We start from the raw sequence: 20,599 nt of genomic DNA on the forward strand, positions 1-20,599 counted from the left end.
AAGGGCTCGACAGTTCCCCCATCAACTAACTTTACTACCAGATGGGTTTGCTCGAGTGCGGATTTTCCACATTTCATCTAGCATTCCTTGGTATAGACACTCACTCCCGCCCCCCCATCCAGGATGGCATCAACCTTTTGGTGTTGATAGATTACGGGGATAGTGACATTCATGTCATCACCCTCAAAGTACTGGCCTAGCTTGTTGATGGGAAACTCAGGTAGGTTCTACCCCTTTTCCGGCAATGATTGGTTGGGCTTAGGGCTGGCAGGGACTAGGGGCAAGAGCAGTCTATTCATCCAATTGGATAGATCGCACCATAGGATGGGATTTCCTCTTAGTAGGGAAGCGATTGGCATTTTTACCTCTCTCGATAGGAAGGCAACAAACCCAAAACTATTGCAGGGTTCTTGTGAAGCCTCTCCTTCCATGGATAAGAGGTCCTTGAAGCCATACATGTATCCTTCCTCCTGGAGGTTTTGCAATAATGGGTCTTCCTAGAACATTTTTTGCATCAGATCCGAAGCTTCTGACTGATTGAAGCTGAGGTGTTCCTCTTCCTTCACTCTTTCTAGCACCTTGAGTGATTTCACCCCTCTATGGCCCATCAAATGGGATGGATGAATAGTATCTAACCCTCTACTTGCTTTGAATCGATGCTTGAACTTCTCTTGGCAGTCTTGTACTAGGTTCTAGGCATCTTTTACGTATTGCTTTTCTAAGACCGGGTTAGGATAGGTCTCCTTATAGGAGTGCGAGGGTGCTAGGCCTTGGGCATGCAGTGGATTGTTTACCTCTAGACTCACAGGCACCTTAGGGTCACCCTGGGTGGAAGCACACTTAGAAGTAGAGGAGGTGGCGAGAGTGGTTGTCTCCTCATCGGAACCGTCATAGATAAGCACCTAGTCAGAGCCATCACCTACCCGAATGGCCTTCTTGGACCAGGTTAGGGGATGTTGGGGGATCTCGAGGCCTAGCAAATGATAGGGGCCCTTCATCTTTCCTTGCCAGCTTCCTCATTGCCTTGTGATGACTCGTAGGGGCACTGCGGGCCACCTGGCCTTGTTCGATGCTAAGCAAGTTAAGACTGGTGCTCTTTGGCGGGATGATTGGGGTTGTCGATCTTCTCTTGGGATAGTCCTAGAATAGATGCTCTATCCCACACCCCACACACAAGGGTGTGGGGTTGGTCATGGGTGGAGTGGCAGGGGTACGATCCCTATAGGGACAATCCTTCAAGAAATGTGGCCCTTGGCACTTGAAGCATGACACCAAAGGGTTTGAAGTACCTCAGTAGGGGCATTCACTTGCTCTGTGGGGACCCTATCAGGTGTAACATTGGAGTGGGGGCCTTCGACCTATTGAGTTTAGGTCTCTTGCATTCATGGGAGTAGTCTAGAACATAGGGACCTATTGATCCTTTGGCGGGAGGTAGTGGCTTAGGGTGCCACTTCCTTCCTTGTAGGGGTAGTAATCATGAGGTCCGTGATCTGGATACATCTCCTCCCAGTCATTAGGCACTTCCTCCACCAACACTTGATTGACTGGAGTTATACGAGGTAGTGGAGATTGTGGGCCCAATATGGGTGGTGGTAATGGAGCTCTAGCTAAGCTCTATACTGGCTTGAACTGGCCACAGGGCCACCCTGTGTGTTCAGGGGGTTAGGCAGATCTGTTAGTGCTAATGGGGGTCTAATTTGATACATGGGTTGGGGAAGGGACATCAAAAATCAACATTGGGAGGTATCATGGTTTCCCCACCTATGGCAATGTGTGCAGTAGAGTGCCAGCCTTGCCCTTAGGCATGGACACTCATTGGAGGGGTGGTTGCCATTGCATACCCCACACCAAATGTTGTCTCTTCATGGAAACAAGTGGGGGTTGCTCAATGTCTCCTTGGAGGTTCCTATCCTCTAGTACTAGCCTAGCTAATCTAGCAGATTGGAGGCTAGCTCACTCATATCCAAGCCCATGGGCTCATTGGTCTCCTTCTTGATCGTTTCTACACTCGAAGACCTAACTAATGGAGCTATTTTTGAAGTTTGCCCATGAAATAATTTATTTGCTAGATAGAAATCCATAAGAGTATTTAAGAATATGAAAGATAGTGAGATCAAAGATATGAGACCATTAATTGAATACGAATTTGCACATATATTTTCAATACGTTAAATATATTCTCATAGCAGACTAAGGGTTATTAGCCACTAATCCATACTAGGGAGATTTTTATAACCCACTAAGGGTATTACACACTAATCCATGATTGGGGGATTGTACCAATTTAGCACTTTATACAATGCTAGCACTTTATTGGACATTGGAATATATTATGTACATGGTCTTCAAGAATTTGTGCCACTATTGCATCATGAAGTTGGCATTCTATCATTAATAATGAGTTTGGATTTAGAAAAAGGCATTTAATGGGAATTTAATTTCTTCCCCATTAATCTTAGATTCTTTTGATAAAAAGGACTTCCCATTAATACTAGGAAAGGACTTCAATGGGCATATCATGCCTTCCCCATTAATAGTAGAGTCTTTTGGTGAAATTGAAATAATTCTCTATCCAATGGATTTGTGACAAGATATGCAACATTATATATGGTATCACATGCATTATAAGGCCACTACATATATATTTTCTTTGATGAAAATGATCTCTAGTTCAAAGTGATTTTTCCTTTAAAGAACCATTTGGTTATTACCAAAAGAATTAAGGTCTATTTGGGAATCTTGAATTTGTTAACGTCTATATATAAGAAAGAGACAACACAAAATCTTGAGGGGTTCACTACTTGAAAACCCTACATATCACATGTTCTTAAGGGGTGCTATTAAAACCCCTTATCATAAGGCTTTAAAATTATCCCTTTCATTTTTTTTAAATGCTCCAATTAAAAAATGCCTTTTATAAGTATTATTTTGTAATAATTTATGAGTTTTTGCTATTTAAAAATCCCTTCTATTGAATAGTTCCTCACCACGTTCTATATTTACTTATGTTGAGTGACCCCCCAACTTTTATCACATATTTTGTCCATATTATCAAAATAGTGTGTACTTGGTAGATTCAAATTTGTACAAGTGATGGAGCATGAGTACCCCAACAACAAAACGCTAATTAATACATTTTGAAAATTTGCAAAGAAGCTACGATTGTCAAATTAACTAACACTTACAACTATTATTACTTATCTCTCACTTCAAATAGCTAACATTTTTTGTCACCTAAACCAACCAAAATATATTACCAAGGGCTCTATGTTAAAACAACAACCCTTCTTCCATAGATTTGTTGGGTGAGAGTAAGCTAAAGGAGCTATGGAAAGATAAGCTGCATGCATGCTCATGCACATGCAAATCACACTCTGTGATATGAAAGATAGAAAAAGAGAGTGTGTAATCCGAATACGTGAATCTGCATAGAATGATCAAAAGACACTTGGTCTCATGGATATACAACATGTGGTTGCAACCGTTGGCCGAAGGGTTGTGGGTACTTGCACCTCTAGGAATCAACACTAAGCCCATGATAACCCTGTAGATTATTAATGCCTTAACACATGGTAGTGATGGTGGATTGTGTGAATCCACACTGACTACTATACTTGATTGAGAAGTCAGATTAGTTCGGTGTGAAGTGCATTACAATCATTTTGGGCTATGCCAAGGTAGAGATCCTGTGCAAGTAGAAATCTGATTTATCCATAGACCATAGCTTGATCCAGCACCAACTAAAAAAGTGCCTTCATTTTATCAGTAGCCAAATAAGAAAGTATGTTCATTTTAATGATTGCATTAGGATCAACACTCTCTAATCCCGTCGACTCCCCACTGTGGAATAAGAAAGTACGTTCATTTTAATGATTGCATCAAGATCAACACTCTCTAATCCCATTGACTCCCCACCGCGGCCAACAAAGTGGTGGTTGTATTGTTGTTGCTCATAAGCCCAACTTTTTGGGCTTCTTCTTTTCTCTAGTGATGCCTCTATTGTTGACTCAAAGAAACACCACCGATATCGCTTAGTTTTGCATCATTAGGGCCACATACACCTGCTCATCATCGATTGCATCTCTGCTCGCATCGCTCTCGCATGTGTGTCTCCTCCTTGTCCACTAGCCACTGCATCCAGTTGTTCCTCTATGTTGGGTCCACCTGTGTTGGTTCAAACCATTACTTGCATGGGAGTTGCTCTTGAATTACCACCCCTAGCAGTAGATTGAGGTCTTGTCATTCTTGAAGTGATGCCGAGCACTCGAATTCTTATGGCTAGAGAGAGGGAGCATCTAGAAGCGCAGGGAATGGCATGTGCTGATCCACATAGTGTACCTCCAAAAATAGATTGGTTGCCTTCCCCCAAGGGGGTTGAGGCAGTAAGGTAAGCGCAAAAGAGTGCATGGTGCACTCCAGCTAGAAGCATAGTCACAGCATCTTCTCCTTCAGTCGATTGACTTGGGCTTTGACTTGGGTTGTTCATCCTCTAAGAACATGGGCTCCTGATTCTGCAAGGGCATTGTAGCGATCTTCCCATTACTCCGTGAACTTGTCCGCTATCGCCTTGACTTTATCCAATGTACCCTCACCACCCTCTGTGGCGCCACCCGCCGATGATGGTGGCACTCGGATTGCGGCTCATCCTCTGCAAAATTGTTCGCATCCGCACTTAAGAGGCCACCTATACCGCCTCCCATGTCTGGATCTAGGGATTTTCGAATGATGCTTTGGCAAGTCTCCGAAATAATGGTACATTGCTTGTGTGCAATGTGAGCATCCCACTCATGCCGCATCTTGTCTTGCAGACGTCAATTCTAAAGCTTTTATTCTGTGTTTACTATTTTGCAAATTTTCTCCTCACGGTATTTATTTTTGTCATTAATACAACGATTCAGCTATGTGAATTTATCCACATCATGCAACTTAAAGTTCGCATATGTCCATGGAAGCATTGGATATGCGATTTATGATGGGGAATGCCTCTCGCAGCCATTTTGTATTCTTTCACTAAGAGCACATCAAGGGTGTGCATGGACCCATAACTTCAAATTGCACATATAAATTGATCTTTTGTTTTATTGGCCATGTGAAGCCAACACCACTGAATGAGTTGTTGTGTTGGATTCATTTTTCTTAAAACATATGATCTAATATCTTGAGAATGGATCCTTGAAAAGCAGGCCTTTGGCAATCCCTTCAAATAGAATTGCTCCTTGCTTCTCACAAAGTAATTTTCCAGTCACAAGTTAGGGTTTGTGAATAGTAAGTCTTATTGCTCTCATAAGTCTAGGAAGACCATATAATTCCAAAGAGGCCGTCTATTTGGAACTCTATCACTCTACAAAACTAATTTAAAAACTATGGCAAATCTGAGTTGGCCAATAAGTTGTCGCAAATACCACCATTTTATGTTGAGATTCTGCTTCAACTTTAATTAATGATCCACAAATGTAACTGATGTAAATTTCACATAATGAATGCGGTGATATCAAGATCCTATAGTTAATATGTATGTGTTGAATCTTAGTATAAATGACCACATGTACACATTAGTGTCTTTGTAGGACTCATCAATCTTGATATACCAAATCTACAAACAAAACATTAATTTATATTGCATTCCAACTATACAATGAGTGGTTCATAGCTTGTTTGTCACATTTTAGAGGATGATGCCCATCTCTATCACATCCTATATTGGAGTGCAGTACCCAATTTTGTTTCCTTTTTCTACTTGGCCCATTCTTTGAATCTATTTACAATGTTAGCATGAAAATCATTTCATTCAGTTCATGTGCCTCACATATTTAGTAATGTGGTATGGGGCTCCCAATGCCATTATGCCTTTGAGGTCGACCCTAAACCAAAACATTGAGAGATTTGATGCCCCATTCTAATGAGCCAAGGGTATTTGGAGAAAGTGTAGCCTTGTTTTTTATAGATTTTGTCTATCGTGGGAAAAATGATCATGAGGAGGAAATTTTGATCAATTTGACACTCTCTTACACTCCAGACATCATATTCCTGGGAAAATAACAAGCTATTTGAGAAAAGCTTGACTCATTCCAATAGGAATATTGAAGAGGGGAGCACTACAAGGAACTATTGAATCATGTGTTGTAAATATAAATGGCCAAGGAAACTTATGATCTAGATATACCGATACCTTACCTATCCTAGTGCCTATAAGTAGTCTATGGGATTAAGTTTTATAGAATGAAGAGCCATGTGGACCATTTTTTGTTCTATTGCTTGGGAGATAGAATTGTGCACACCAACTACCTGTAGACTAGCTACCATCAATCACAAAACACTCTCCAATCCCCCATTCCTTGACTTCGTTATTTGTTGGCCTTTTGATGAAGACTGTCATGAATGCTCTAATAAGCATGGCAAGCTAGGAAGAAATCAGGCTATATAAGTGAATGAAATTCAAAACAAAGTAGCTTGCTATCAAAAAACTGGTGTCATTCTCTACTCATCCATTCTCCTTCAAGGATATTCCATAAGAAAAAAGGATGTATGCTCACAAGCCTAATGTCGCATGTGTGCAACAAAACAAGCATGTGAAATTCTATCTTAAAGAGTTCTTATCGGCTCATCTATGTAACAATCTAGGCAAGAGACATAGTTAGGTGGCTAGGGTGGCACATCTGTAAAAAGATAGCATAGGTGTCCTAATATGAGCTCAACAAGAGAAAAAGTATCGTGTGGAACAAAAGGATAAAATATCATTTTATTTTGATTTTTAAACGAATAAAGACTATGAATGCAAAAATAGGATCCCACTTACTGTTCTTCCCCCTCTTTTTATGATCAAGTTCTTCCCTTTGGCTTTAAGAGAAAATGTCATCTTCCCTTTTACAAACTGTTGAGAGGAAATGTAGTATGAGTGTGTGTATGTGTGTACGCACATACACATCTATCCGTGCATGCATGTGTGTGCATGTGCACATGAGTGTACATGTGTGTGTGTGTGCACATGTGTGCATGTGTGCATGTGTTCATGTGTGCGTGTGCACGTGCACGTGTGTGTGTGTGTTCTTTTTTTTTTCCTTTCAAACAACTATCCTACTACACTATTGAACCGATTTCCAATGTCAAAATAAATCCATTGCAAACATCCGCTCTTGCCCTTTTCAAACACTTAATGAGAGTAATCCATTGTTAACCAATCTCTTAATACTGCCTAAGTGAGAACAATTCATATCATACCATTCCTTCTCCCAAAGTAACAAAGTGAAAGTCAAATTTTATACTCACATTCATGTCAGAACATTGTAAAAAGTACAACAATATTGATGGCTAGTTTCCAATAGAATGTTCAATCTTATTTAATAGTACTTGGAGATAATCCGCTGTAGAGTATGCTTCGAAGTTGCCAAAACCATCTTCATGCCTTATAATTTTCAATGCAAATTTGATGGAGAGGTATGCTGACTCACCTACATCCATCTACAAACATAGCATGTTAGAACATGCACACTATGAATTGTGGGACTGCAGGCTTCAATGCCGGCAAGCAATTGTTATCCGTGTCACTCGATCTAGATTAGCATAATCAAATCTTGGCATTTTACTATTCAATAGTAATAAGAGGTGGGCAATTAAAGATATGAAGAAATGCATATATAATGTTAGTGAAATCCAAGTAATAAGTGGGAATCTCAAGTAAACCATAAATTTGGGTACTCCAACCAAGTCCAAGGGAATTCCCAAGGTCAAAAAATCCAAATATAACCTCAATATACTTATACCTTTCTTCGATCTCCTGTTGGCACTTTCCAATTATCAGTATCACAATTAAATTTATGCACACATCAAATTGCGATAAGTTGCGATAAGGTCCTTGAGAATGTCAAAATTGAAGGATAGACTCCATGCTATATGGCCATGGTGCAATTCCAAGTCCAATTTTCCTAATCATAACAAGTTATCGACTCATGACAAATAAAGGAGAAATGATGGCCTTTTCCATTTATCAAAGGATAAAGTGTAAAGTGTAAAATATCATAGCATAAAGTGTAAAGTGTAACTCAAGACCATCCTAATGGTAAAATATTACCCACGGAACTTCACTTTGTATTTTTAGTTATCGACTCATGACAAATAAATGAGAAATGATGGCCTTTTCCATTTATCAATGCTACGCTAAGGTTCATAGCTCCCTCAAGATATGAATAAAACCCTATTATAGTCGAATATTTGATCTATAGTGCCCATTCTACTTTTTCCTAGAAAATGTAGAAAAACTTAACCATTTAAATCTTTTTCTAATTGCTGAAAATAAGGTCCTATAGTTCAATATGCATCAAGTCCATTTGTGCTTGCCTTGGTTAGAGGAAGCTTGCTCTTCAAGCCTCTATGCTCGAGAGTAAATAGATGTGTAAATGCCCACGTGTGAACATAGTCATATCTCTTGAAATCACATGTAAATAACACTAAATATGTCTCTGCAACATAGGAAATTCCATCCTTTTCTAGTGCTAAACTATAGGCTCTAGGAAATACTATAGAATCTATAAAATATGGAGTTAAACAAAGTGAAACTCAAAGAGAAGTCACGTTTTTCTTTCATTTTCTATTAAGAAAATATATATGAAATATGCCCAAGGCTCCATCTTTCAAAGGGTAATAGGACCAATGAAAACGATTATTCATATCGGTATTATTTACATCTCTTTTCAATCCTCTCAAAAAGATATCTCAATTGTGAACATTCCTCATTTCCTTCTCACTTAAAAGACATTCCCTAGGAAAGAACCCAATCCATTGTTCATCTGGTCATTCCACAATAGGGCTCTTTAGTATCTCTTCTTTTATGTAATCAATATTAATAAAAAGGCATGTAATGGTGCTTGGCTTATAGTCAGGCAAGTACTCTCCGAGTTTTGTAAAGAGATAGAATGGTAAAACTACGAAACAACAAAACATGAGATCGGAGACTCATGTCATTGCTATCTTGCCCTTAGCGAGCATAAGTCTCCTTGATCATAAGTCCCGATACTAAGGGCCAGTGCAGCTAACATGATCACCAGAGATCTCTAGACTCGAGAGCTCTCTGAGAGGCACATAGTGGACTCGGTACATGCTACACAATTATGAGTTTGAGTTTGTGTCCAAGTTATGTCTTAGTATCTCTCAATATTGTTGATAAAAATCAAGCCTCCAAGTTCTCCAAGTTGAGAGTGAGAGTGCTCTCAACGGAAGCAAGAACGGAAGAAGGAGAGAGAGACACACAGAGCCACACAAGTTTGGTGGGTGCAGAACCACCCTAATCTTCTTTTTCATTCATTTTTATATGTGTTTGAGTATTGTACATAATAGGGGTAAAGGCACAGTGACCTTTAACCCCCACAACCTCCCACTTAAAAGACAATGTGCCTTTAAGGGAGAACAACCAGCGAGCATACTATCCAATGCCCATCAATACATGACAATACTCAAACCGCTGACTAGGTAGACTCTTCATCAGCATATCTGCAGGGTTATCATCTGTATGAACCTTGACAAGCTCTATGCGCTTGTCCTCAAGTACCTCCCTGATGAAATGTACCTAACCTCAATGTGTTTGGTCTTTGCATGAAAGACCAGATTCCGTGCTAGCTGAATAGCACTCATGGAATCACTATGCAATGTCGGTACACCTGTATGAATCCCCAAATCTCCCACTAGCCGATCAAGCCATATAGCCTCCTTGCAACCCTCTGTGGTTGCAACATACTCAGCCTCTATGGTAGACAAAGCAACGCACTTCTGTGCACGAGACATCCATGACACTCCACCACCTGCAAAGGTGAACACATAACCAGAAGTGGATCTCCTACTATCCACATGCCCTGCATAGTCTGAATCTGTGTACCCGAGTACACGCATGTCTCCTTTACCAAAGCAGATGCACATCTCCTTTGTACCTTTCATGTACCTCATGATGCACTTAACTGCCTCCCAATGCCTCTTTCTTGGATTAGCCATATACTGGCTAACAACTCTCACTGCAAATGCAATGTCTGGTTTAGTAGCTATCATAGCATACATAAGGCTCCCAACTGCTGATGCATAAGGAACCTTGGCCATCATGGCCCTCTCCTCATCTGATTTGGGACTATCTGTATGACTTAGTTTCACATATGGAGGCAATGGAGTACTCACTGCCTTCCCCCCCTCCATATTGAAATGCTGCAATACTGTTGTAACATACTCTTTTTGCGAAAGCCAAAGGAGTTTCCTACTCCGATCACGCGTGATGCGCATACCAAGAATATGACCTGCAAGTCCCAAATCCTTCATATCAAAGGCCTCATGCAACTTGGCCTTTAATGCATCTAGCTCATAAGTATTCTTGCTAGCCAACAGCATATCATCCACATATAGTGCCAAGATTATCAGGCTATTATCCTTAGCTCTTTTAGTGTAGAGGCAGCGATCAATTTCACTCCTTCTAAAACCTTGGGACCAAATGAAAGCATCAAACTTCTGATACCATTCTCTAGGTGATTGCTTAAGACCATAGAGACTCTTCTTCAGCTTGCAAACTAAATTCTCTTTGCCCTTTTCTTCAAAGCCTTCCGGTTGCACCATGTAAATTTCCTCATGCAAATTCCCATGCAAGAAAGCTATCTTGACATCCATTTGCATAAGCTCCATATCCTCTGATGCCACTAATCCAAGCATGCATCTAAGTGTGGTCATCTTCACAATCGGAGAGAATATCTCATCAAAGTCCACACCCTTCTCTTGCTTGAACCCTTTAGCAACCAAACGGGCCTTGTACCTAGGCACATCATCACCTGTGACCTTCATTTTGTAGACCCATTTACATGGCAAGGCTTTCTTTCCATGTGGCAAAGAAACCAAGTCCCAAGTCTTATTCTTCATAAGTGAACTTATCTCTGATTGCATAGCATACTCCCACTTGCATTGATCCTCATGCATCATAGCCTCTCTGTAGCAAGAAGGCTCCCCGCAATCAGTAAGCATCACATAGTCTACCCCTGGAACAAACTTATCAGGTGGTCTAGACACTCTAGATGATCTTCTCAAGGGCATTTCAGCTTGCTGTCCCACCTGCATATCAGCCACATTTGGCTCATCATTTCCACCAATAGATGATGCATCATCTACCCTTGATTGTATACCTGTGGGAGGACTTGGTGGTACCATTTCTTGCACATTTGGTGCATGGACAGCTTGCTGTCTATCAACATATGCAGGTGGATTCACATCCTGGAAAGTGATTCTCCTCATTTCCACATCCCGCATGGGTGCCTTATGCATCTTCATCTCATTGAAGACCACATCATGGCTACGTATGATCTTCTTTGCTTTTGGATCCCAGAGACGATAGCCCATCTCTCCACTTTCACCATAACCTAGAAAGATGCATTTTCTAGACTTAGGATCTAGCTTCTTTCGAAGCTCTTTTGGCACATGTGCATATGCCTCACACCCAAATATGCGCAAATGAGAGTAAGAGGGCTTGTTGCCACTCCATGCCTCTTTAGGAATACCACCATCCAAACTCTTACTAGGTGACCTATTGATCACATGCACTGCACTCTTCATTGCCTCAGCCCAAAAACCACCAGAAAGACTTGCATTGGAAAGCATGCATTGCAACCTTTCTTAAATGGTATGGTTCATCTTTTCTGCAACTGGATTTTGCTCTGGAGTACGAGGGGATGTGAGCTCCCTCTTAATCCCATGTGTATCACAGAAATGCTGAAAGTCATGAGAGAGATACTCTCCACCATTGTGAGTCCGTAGGCATTTAAGCGTTCTACCTGACTGATTCTCAACCAAGGCCAGCCATTTTTGAAATACCTGGAACACATCACTCTTCCGAGCTATAGCATAAGCCCACACTTTCCTAGTTGCATCATCAACGAATGTCACATAGTATTCAGCCCCGCCTAGTGACCGTGTAGGCATGGGACCACATACGTCTGAATGCACCAAATCAAGCTTTTCAAACTCTTTCTTTTCCCTTCTTTTATGGGCTGATTTAGTTTGCTTCCCATAGAGGCAATGCTCACAAAATTCAAAATCAGAGAAACTCAAATGCGGTACATAACCCAAATGGCATAAGAGTTTCATTCCATTCTGGCTCATGTGCCCTAACCTGCAATGCCACAAAGAAGTGCTTGGCTGCTCGATTATTGCAACAACATGATAAAATACCCCTGATACATGTAAGGGATACAAAGTCCCACACTTGGCACCCTTGGCCAAAAGCATAGAGCCCTTCTGAATTTTCCAACTCTGAAAGCCAAAAGTGGTGTGAAAACCAGCATCATCTAGCTGACCCACTGAAATAAGACTCTTGGTCAGCTTAGGCACATGTCTCACATGTTTCAAAACAAATGCACGCCCATTTGCAAAAGAAAACTTTATGTCACCTGCTCCCACTATGTCACAAGATGCACACAACCTGTCTTTCCACTGTCATAAGTGGAGAACCATTCCCTATGGGGAGTAACATGGAATGAAGCACCAGAATCCAAAATCCAATCCTGGGAATATGCATCATCTGAAGTGGTAAGCAACTCTACAGATAAACTAGACATGAAGAGAACGTCATTGTCACTATCATGTGTGACTGCATTGATCTCCTCGATCTTCACTTTTCCTTTGTCCTCCCTTGGACTCTCTTCCTTTTGATTTGCACCCCAATTTGCATTCTTTTTCTTATCCTTTTGCTCTCTTTTTAGCTTGTAGCAATCCTTTTTCATATGGCCCTTCTTGCCACAGTGGTAACACTCAATGTTCCGTGCCCTGGATTTGCTACGAGACTTCCCTCTTTCTTGGGACTTCCCCCTGAACTGTGATCTACCCCTTTGCACATTTAAGGTTGCATCTTGCTTGTTGCCATCCATAGACTTCCGTCTAATCTCCTCAGCCAACAAGCTACCCACAACATCAAATTTCAGTACTCCACCAGGTGCAGAGTTACTGACAGCTATACGGAAGGTATCCCATGAGGATGGCAATGAACATAAGAGAAATATTGCCTTAGCCTCCGCATCAAAATTCATTTTCTGAGCCTGAAGCTGGCTGAAAATAATATTGAATTCATTCAAGTGAGAAGCAATTGAGACCCCTTCCTTCATTTGCAGCTCAAACAACCTCTTCATGAGGTAAACTTTATTAGAGGCAGTTTCCTTCTCATAAGTGGCACACAGTTTCTTCCACAAATCTTCCGTAGTTTGCTCATTTACTACTGTGAAATAAACTGACTCTGCAAGATGAAGTCTAATAGTAGACTTTGCTAATGCATCCAACTCATTCCAATCATCCTCAGACATATTTGCAAGCTTAGCTTCAATCCCTGCCAAGGGTTTAATCTGCTTCTTTTGAATAAGCACATCCCTTATTTGTTCTTTCCACAAAGAAAAGTTTGTCCCATCAAACTTTTTAATGTTGAAAAACTCCTTTTCAGACATGGAAGAGGATGCCATGATGCAAATAAAACAAAATCCCAAATGCTAGTGCCTGCAAGAGAGAATCACACCAAATACCAGGTGCACCCAAATGTGTATGCCACAATAGAGTGAAATATCACAAAAAAGCTCAAAGCTCAAAGCATCAAAAGATGCATCTGACTCATGTGCATATACTATGCCTCCATATGAGCAAATCTGGCCCAAAAGAAAATGCCAATAAGTGCCAAATGACTCAAGCATAAACACCGTCCACTGGCATATGCATCAATAATATCTCATCCAAGAGAGCATAGCACTATCAGTGCATCACTTGCAATGTGTCAAAGCTATCCCTCAGCATAAAATAGCATCCATGTGCAAAGCGTCCATAAAAATAGCATCCCACAAGGCAATTTGGGCCTATCAGCGCATCCAATAAGGACTGTAATGCATCCAAATGGCCTGTAAATCATCCACTGCAACCCAATGCATACCACGAATGAGCGCACACTGCAACCAGAGTGATCTGCATAAGGTATGCTCAAGAAATCATAGTCCCACGGTAATGACCGCTACTGAAAATAGAACCTGAGATGCCTCAAAACATGGGTGCCATTGCATAATCAGACTTAGCAAAAAAATCTGCAAATATCTCTCTTCTGTCAGAACTCCAAAATCCCAACCGATGAGTGAGAAATGGGAGTCAACACTTATCCACTGCCATCCATATATCTGTGGTAATCCATATATTGTCCAAGCAATATAGGTGTGGTCATCCATCTCATTAACTGTAGCTTTGATTCCTACAAATATAAAGTAGCTTTAATAACTTAGAGACATGATTCCCACAAATCCAAGGGTCTAGCCTTGGTAAATCTCAAACCATGGTAAAGCTATCGAGGGTATATCCCAAATCTTTTGGTTGACCTATCATAAAGTAGGAAAAAGTCCCATAATCTAGTGTACTAAAGTTTAAATTCTTAAAGTCTTAGCAACATCTCGAAAGCCCAATGCTCCCCAAGGGTATGAGTGTGTGTGTCAGTAATTGTCATCATTATGATCATTATCATTCTCATTAAAGTATTGATAAACCCCAAGGACTGCAAGGGTCCCCAAGGGGATGTGTGTGTGTGTGTGTGTGTGTGTGTGTGTGTGTGTGTGTGTGTGTGTGTGTGTGTGTTGACATAAAAAAACCAACATTATCTCTACATGTTGACATACACAAACCAACATTGTCTATTCAAATCTTTTACTAGGCATGAAAATACAAGACTGGAAGACACTTGAGATGCTCAGTGAAGACTATCCAATAAAGTTATTAAAAATGCATAAATATCACATGATATTGAAGGAGCTCCAATCAGTGCATCCATCCACAAGAAAAAGCATGTTAGAACAAGAACATTCCATTGTAAGACTACATGCTTTGTAGCATAGCTCCACTTGTTATCGATGTCCCAATATCATATGCATTAGAAATAAAATTTTAATAACCTTGGTCGGTGGTGCGTCATGTTGCACCTCAGAGTTAGATTCACTTGTATCTAAATGCTCCATTTAGGTAGAGCATGTATGAATGTTCTCTTTGAAAAGAACTATAAGTAGCACCCTCCCAAGTGTGGGGTCAAGTCAATCCAAGGTTTAGCCCATCATGGATAGAAACATACTTCTATCCAAGTCATGAAGGTTTCATGTTATAATCCTTCAATGGTAAACCATTTTCAACTAATCTTGTGTTCTATAGGCCCTTAGAAAATAAATGTTCAATTTCAAATTCCATTTAATAGGCATTGTGTCATTCATATCACACAAATTTTACCAAATGATAATACAATATATGTGGATAGTATACAATGCCTATATATATCATGAGTACATCATTTGTCTCTTAAAGTGCATAAAAGGAAGAATTAAACTGTTGCAACTGCCTTGATTAGGTCTTAGTCAATTTTGGCCATTTCTATATATATCCGTAGGCTGATATTGTCCCTCCTCTTTGATCACAATGCCCACTTTATTTGCAAGGCCTACACACAAGATTTATTCAATGGTTATCTATGCTCCTCGAGGATATATATTGGCATGTGTATTACTAAATGATTTCTTCTCCAGTTGTCTACATAATATGCTCCAGTTTTAAGACTCCATAATAATGGCTTTCTTTACATGAGCCTTGCCTCAGATACAAGTAGAATCCGAATGAATTTATCATAGCAACTAGAACATAAGATAGTTAATCAAACATGCCCATACTAGCTTGGGATGAATATCTATGGCTCGTGGTCCCTTTATTTGAGACATCTGCTTAAGTGCCAACAGCCAGGCTAGGCCAACATATCTTCTTTTTTGATCAATTTCTTGAACTTGGTAGCTTACAAAGATCACGTAGGCATTCAACCGCTCATTATTAACCTTATAGACCACAATTATGGTAGCCAAGGTTTCTTATATCTATTTAAGGAGCTGGCTATATAAGGAAGTGGCTATGTATTCTTGCATGATGACAACTCCTAGTTGGCTTCAATTGGATCCATGTGCTCATAAGTGGGCAAAGAAAGTCATCAAATTTTGCATTGAAGTATTTATAACGTTTAGCTTAAAGCCCGACTTGAACAATCGACAGGAAACTTAATTGATTCATCTGTGTTTGCACAATTTGGATAAGTCAGCTCCCAAGTCATTAGATCACACGTTAGATATACATGGATTTAGTTTTAGTATATATCCCTTCATTTTGGTCAAAGCAACTCATCTATTAAGCTAGTGAATCCCCTATGTAAAAGGGATTATGAGAGTTGCAAATTCCAAGTTTTAAATCAAGTTTAACAACTAGAGGAAATGATGCTTGCCTTTTTTGCGAGGAAGAAAACTACCTCTAATAAAATTTACCTCATAGAGAGCTCTTTTAAGCTGTAGATGAAGGAAGGGGTCTCCATTTCTTCTCACTTGACTAAATTCAATATTATTTTCAGCCACAACTTCAGGCTCAGAAGTTGAATTTTGATGCGGAGACTAAGGCAATATTCCTCTTGTGTTCATTGCCATCCTCATGGGATACCTTCCGTATAACTCTGAACCTAGTGGAGTATTGAAGTTTGATGATGTTGTGGGTAGCTTGTTGGCCGAGGAGATTAGATGGAAGTCTATGGATGGCAACAAGTAGAATGCATTCTTAAATGTGCAAAGGGGTAGATCACAGTTCAGGGGAAAGTCCCAAGAAAGAGGGAAGTCTCATAGCAAATCCAAGGCACGGAACATTGAGTGTTATCATTGTGGCAAGAAGGCCACACGAAAAAGGACTACTACAAGATGAAAAGAGAGAAAAAGGATAAGAAAATGAATGCAAATCGGGGTGCAAATAAGGAGGAAGAGAGTCCAAGGGAGGACAAGGTAAAGTGAAGACCAAGGAGATAAATGGAGTTACTGATGATAGTGACAATGACATTCTCTTCATGTCTAGTCTAACTACATAGTTGCTTACCACTTTAGATGATGCCTATTCCCATGATTGGATTTTGGATTTTGGTGCTTCATTCCATCTTACTCCCCATAGGGAATGGTTCTCCACTCATGATAGTGGATAGGTTGTGTGCATCTTGGAAATAACTATGCATGTGACATAGTGGGAGCAGGTGACATAAAGTTTTCTTTTGCAAATGGATTTGCATTTGTTTTGAAAAATGTGAGACATGTGCCTAAGCTGACCAAGAGTCTCATTTTAACGGGTCAGCTAGATGATGCTAGTTTTTAAATCACCTTTAGCTTTCACAAATGGAAAATTCAGAAGGGTTCTATGGTTTTGGCAAGAGGTTCCAAATGTGGGACATTGTATCCCTTACATGTATCAAGGGTGTCTGATCACATTGTTGCAATAACCGAGCAGCCAAGTACTTCTTTGTGGCATTGCCGGTTGGGGCACATGGGCCAAAGTGGAATGAAACTCTTATGCCATTTGGGTTGTGTACCGCATTTGAGTTTTTCTGATTTTGAATTTTGTGAGCACTGTCTCTATGGGAAGTAGACTCAATCAACCCATAAAAGAAGGGGAAAGAAAGAGCTTGAAAGGCTTGATTTGGTGCATTTAGATGTATGTAGTGCCATGCTTACACGATCATTAGGTGGGGCTGAATACTATGTGACATTCATTGATGATGCAACTGGGAAAGTGTGGGCTTATGCTATAGCTTGAAAGAGCAATGTGTTCTAGGTATTTTTGAAATGGCTGGCTTTGGTTAAAAACTCGTCAAGTAGAATGCTTCAATGCCTATGGACTGACAATGGTGGAGAGTATCTCTCTCATAACTTTCAACATTTATGTGATACATGTGGGATCAAGATGGAGCTCACATCCCCTCGTACTCTATAGAAAAATCTAGTTGCAGAATATCTGAACCACACTGTTCAGGAACGATTGCAATGTATGCTTTTGAATGCAAGTCTTTCTGGTGGTTTCTAGGCTGAGGCAATGAAGACTGCAGTGCATGTGATCAATAGATCACCTAGTAAGAGTTTGGATGGTGGTATTCTTGAAGAGTCTTGGAGTGGCAAGAAGCCCTCTTACTCTCATTTGCATATATTTGGGGGTGAGGCATATGCACATGTGCCAAACGAGCTTTGGAAGAAGCTAGATCCTAAGTCTAAGAAATCAAAAGTATTAGAGCATTTCCATATGGAGGGGGGGAAGGCAATAAGTACTCCATTGCCTCCATATGTGAAACTGAGTCAGGAAAATAGTCCCAAATAAGATGAGGAGAGGGCCATGATGGCCAAGGTTCCTTATGCATCAATGGTTGGAAGTCTTATGTATGCTACGATAGCTACTAGATCGAACATTGCATTTGTAGTGGGAGTTGTTACCCAGTATCTGGCTAATCCAAGAAAGAGGCATTGGGAGGCAGTTATGTGCATCAGGAGGTACCTGAAGGGTACCAAGGAGATGTGTATCTACTTTGGCAGAGGAGAGATGCGTGTACTTGGGTACATAGATTCAAACTATGTAGGGCATGTGGATAGCAGGAGATCCACTTCAAGTTATGTGTTCACCTTTGTAGGTGGTGCAGTGTCATGGATGTCTCACACACAAAAGTGTGTTGCTTTGTCTACCACAGAGGCTGAGTATGGTGTAGCCATAAAGGGTTACAAGGAGAAGATATGGCTTGATCGGTAGGGGGAGATTTAGGGATTCATATAGGTTTATATACATTGCATAGTGATTCCATGAGTGCTATTCAGCTAGCGCAGAATCCAATTTTTCATGCAAAGACCAAACACATTGAGGTTAAGTACCATTTCATTAGGGAGGTACTTGAGGACAAGTGTATAGACCTTGTCAAGATTCATACACATGATAACCTTACAGATATGCTGATGAAGAGTCTACCTAGTCAGTGGTTTGAGTATTGTCATGTATTGATGGGCGTTGGATAGTATGCTCATTGACTCTTCTTCCTTAAAGACACATTGGTCTTTAAGTGGGAGGTTGTGGGGGTTAAAGGCCACTGTGCCTTTTTCCATTTGCAAAAAAATTTTAAGTTAGACGGTGCAAGGTATGGCAGTCGCGAGTAAGTGCAATGATGAAGGCTTCGAGCAGTGGGAGCACGAGTAGGGCAAAAGCATTATGTTGAGCCCCAACAAAAGGTGTGGGACCACAACCCAAGAAAAAAGCATTAAATGAGTGGTCACCATAGCGTCGGATATCTTAGCTACATTACCCATGCCTCCCAAAGTCCCCAGAGCTCTACCTTTGACTGAAACATTTCCCCTCAACCCTCTTTTGCTCAAGAACAATCACCAAGATAGGTATGGACAGTGGCATTGACTAAGGGAAAATATAATCAAGGCAGTCCACGCCTTGGATTATCTGGCCAACTCTTGGCTCCCTCCCCAAGCACTCAATCACAACCTTTTCCTTGAAGCACAGTACCGGGAGAATTTGGTGAAGTTCTTCGAGGACCACCCGACCAATTTACAATAACCATAGATTGACCTTGATGGAGAATTTGGTGAAGCTCTTCGAGGAGACAACAAGCGTAGATTGACCTTGGTGGAGAACAAGATAGCCTACAGAGGATAGCTAGATTGTAGAAATAATATCTATGATGAATTGGTGCAGACGCACAACCAACTTTGACATGCTCACACCGAGCTACAAAGGGACCATAGCCATGGAAGTGTGAGGTGGGGAGGTTGTGCACTGCTAACTCTAGATGCCATGCTTCCCAAGCGACCATGGTAGCCAAAACTACTTGGCTATAGATAGCTCTTGAGACCACGCACAAGGTTGAGTCGACCAATAAACCCTACAAGGGGCACGTGATGAGGTAGCTAGCCTTAGGGAAGAAAATACAAGGCTCCACTAGGCTCTGTTGGAGGAAGTGGGGAGTCTAAGGGTCGAGAATTCATGTCTTGAAGGGAAGTTTGTACAATTTGCCCAACTACAATCTATCATCCGACTTCTCCAGGCACCTGACGAGCACTTGGCAAAGCTACCCAAGCAGAAGGAGCTCGATGATGATGGCTCGACATCAGACCAAACTGGGCCTTGCAATCTTTCTTGATAGCAGAAGTGAGAGAGCGAGAGAGAGGAGTGCACACAAGATTACTGACTGTACACTAACTTGTATTCCATGGAAAAGATGAATATATACATGAACCCCTTAGGGTCAAGGTTAGGGTTCATCCCATAAGCAATTTACACCATTCTTAACATTTCTCAGGCTCTTCCTCAGGTCCGACCAACAATTCAAAATCCTACCTCAAGCTCAAAAGGTGCAGTAACTGCTTCGGGTCACTCCAAAGTAGTGGAGGAAGATGACATAACATAGGCCTTACTTCTATTAGGTCCTTCGGCCCAAGACATTGCTAAGTTGTGAGTTGAAGTGGGGATCGAGACCCACTTAATTCTCTTTACTGAGACAGGTGTACAGGTTTCTCTCACGGTGGAAGAAATTTTCACCCCGGCTAGTTTTGAGATAGCCACCCAGTTTCACCCCGCCTAGTTTTGAGATAGCTCGCCTGAACGGGCTTTTGAGGCTGAGCCCATTTTGGAAGGACAAGATGTCATCCCCATCGCCACCCTCGCACTTGAAGTATTATGCCATGTACCTGATCATCATTTATTTCCTATCCGTTATAGGGCCCTACGATGACAAGTCGAGATGGGAGATCCTAATCCT

This window comes from Dipteris shenzhenensis, chromosome 20 (genome assembly GCF_047967505.1).
Source record: "Dipteris shenzhenensis isolate YYH24624 ecotype China chromosome 20, Dip_SZ_1.0, whole genome shotgun sequence".
NCBI lineage: Eukaryota > Viridiplantae > Streptophyta > Polypodiopsida > Gleicheniales > Dipteridaceae > Dipteris > Dipteris shenzhenensis.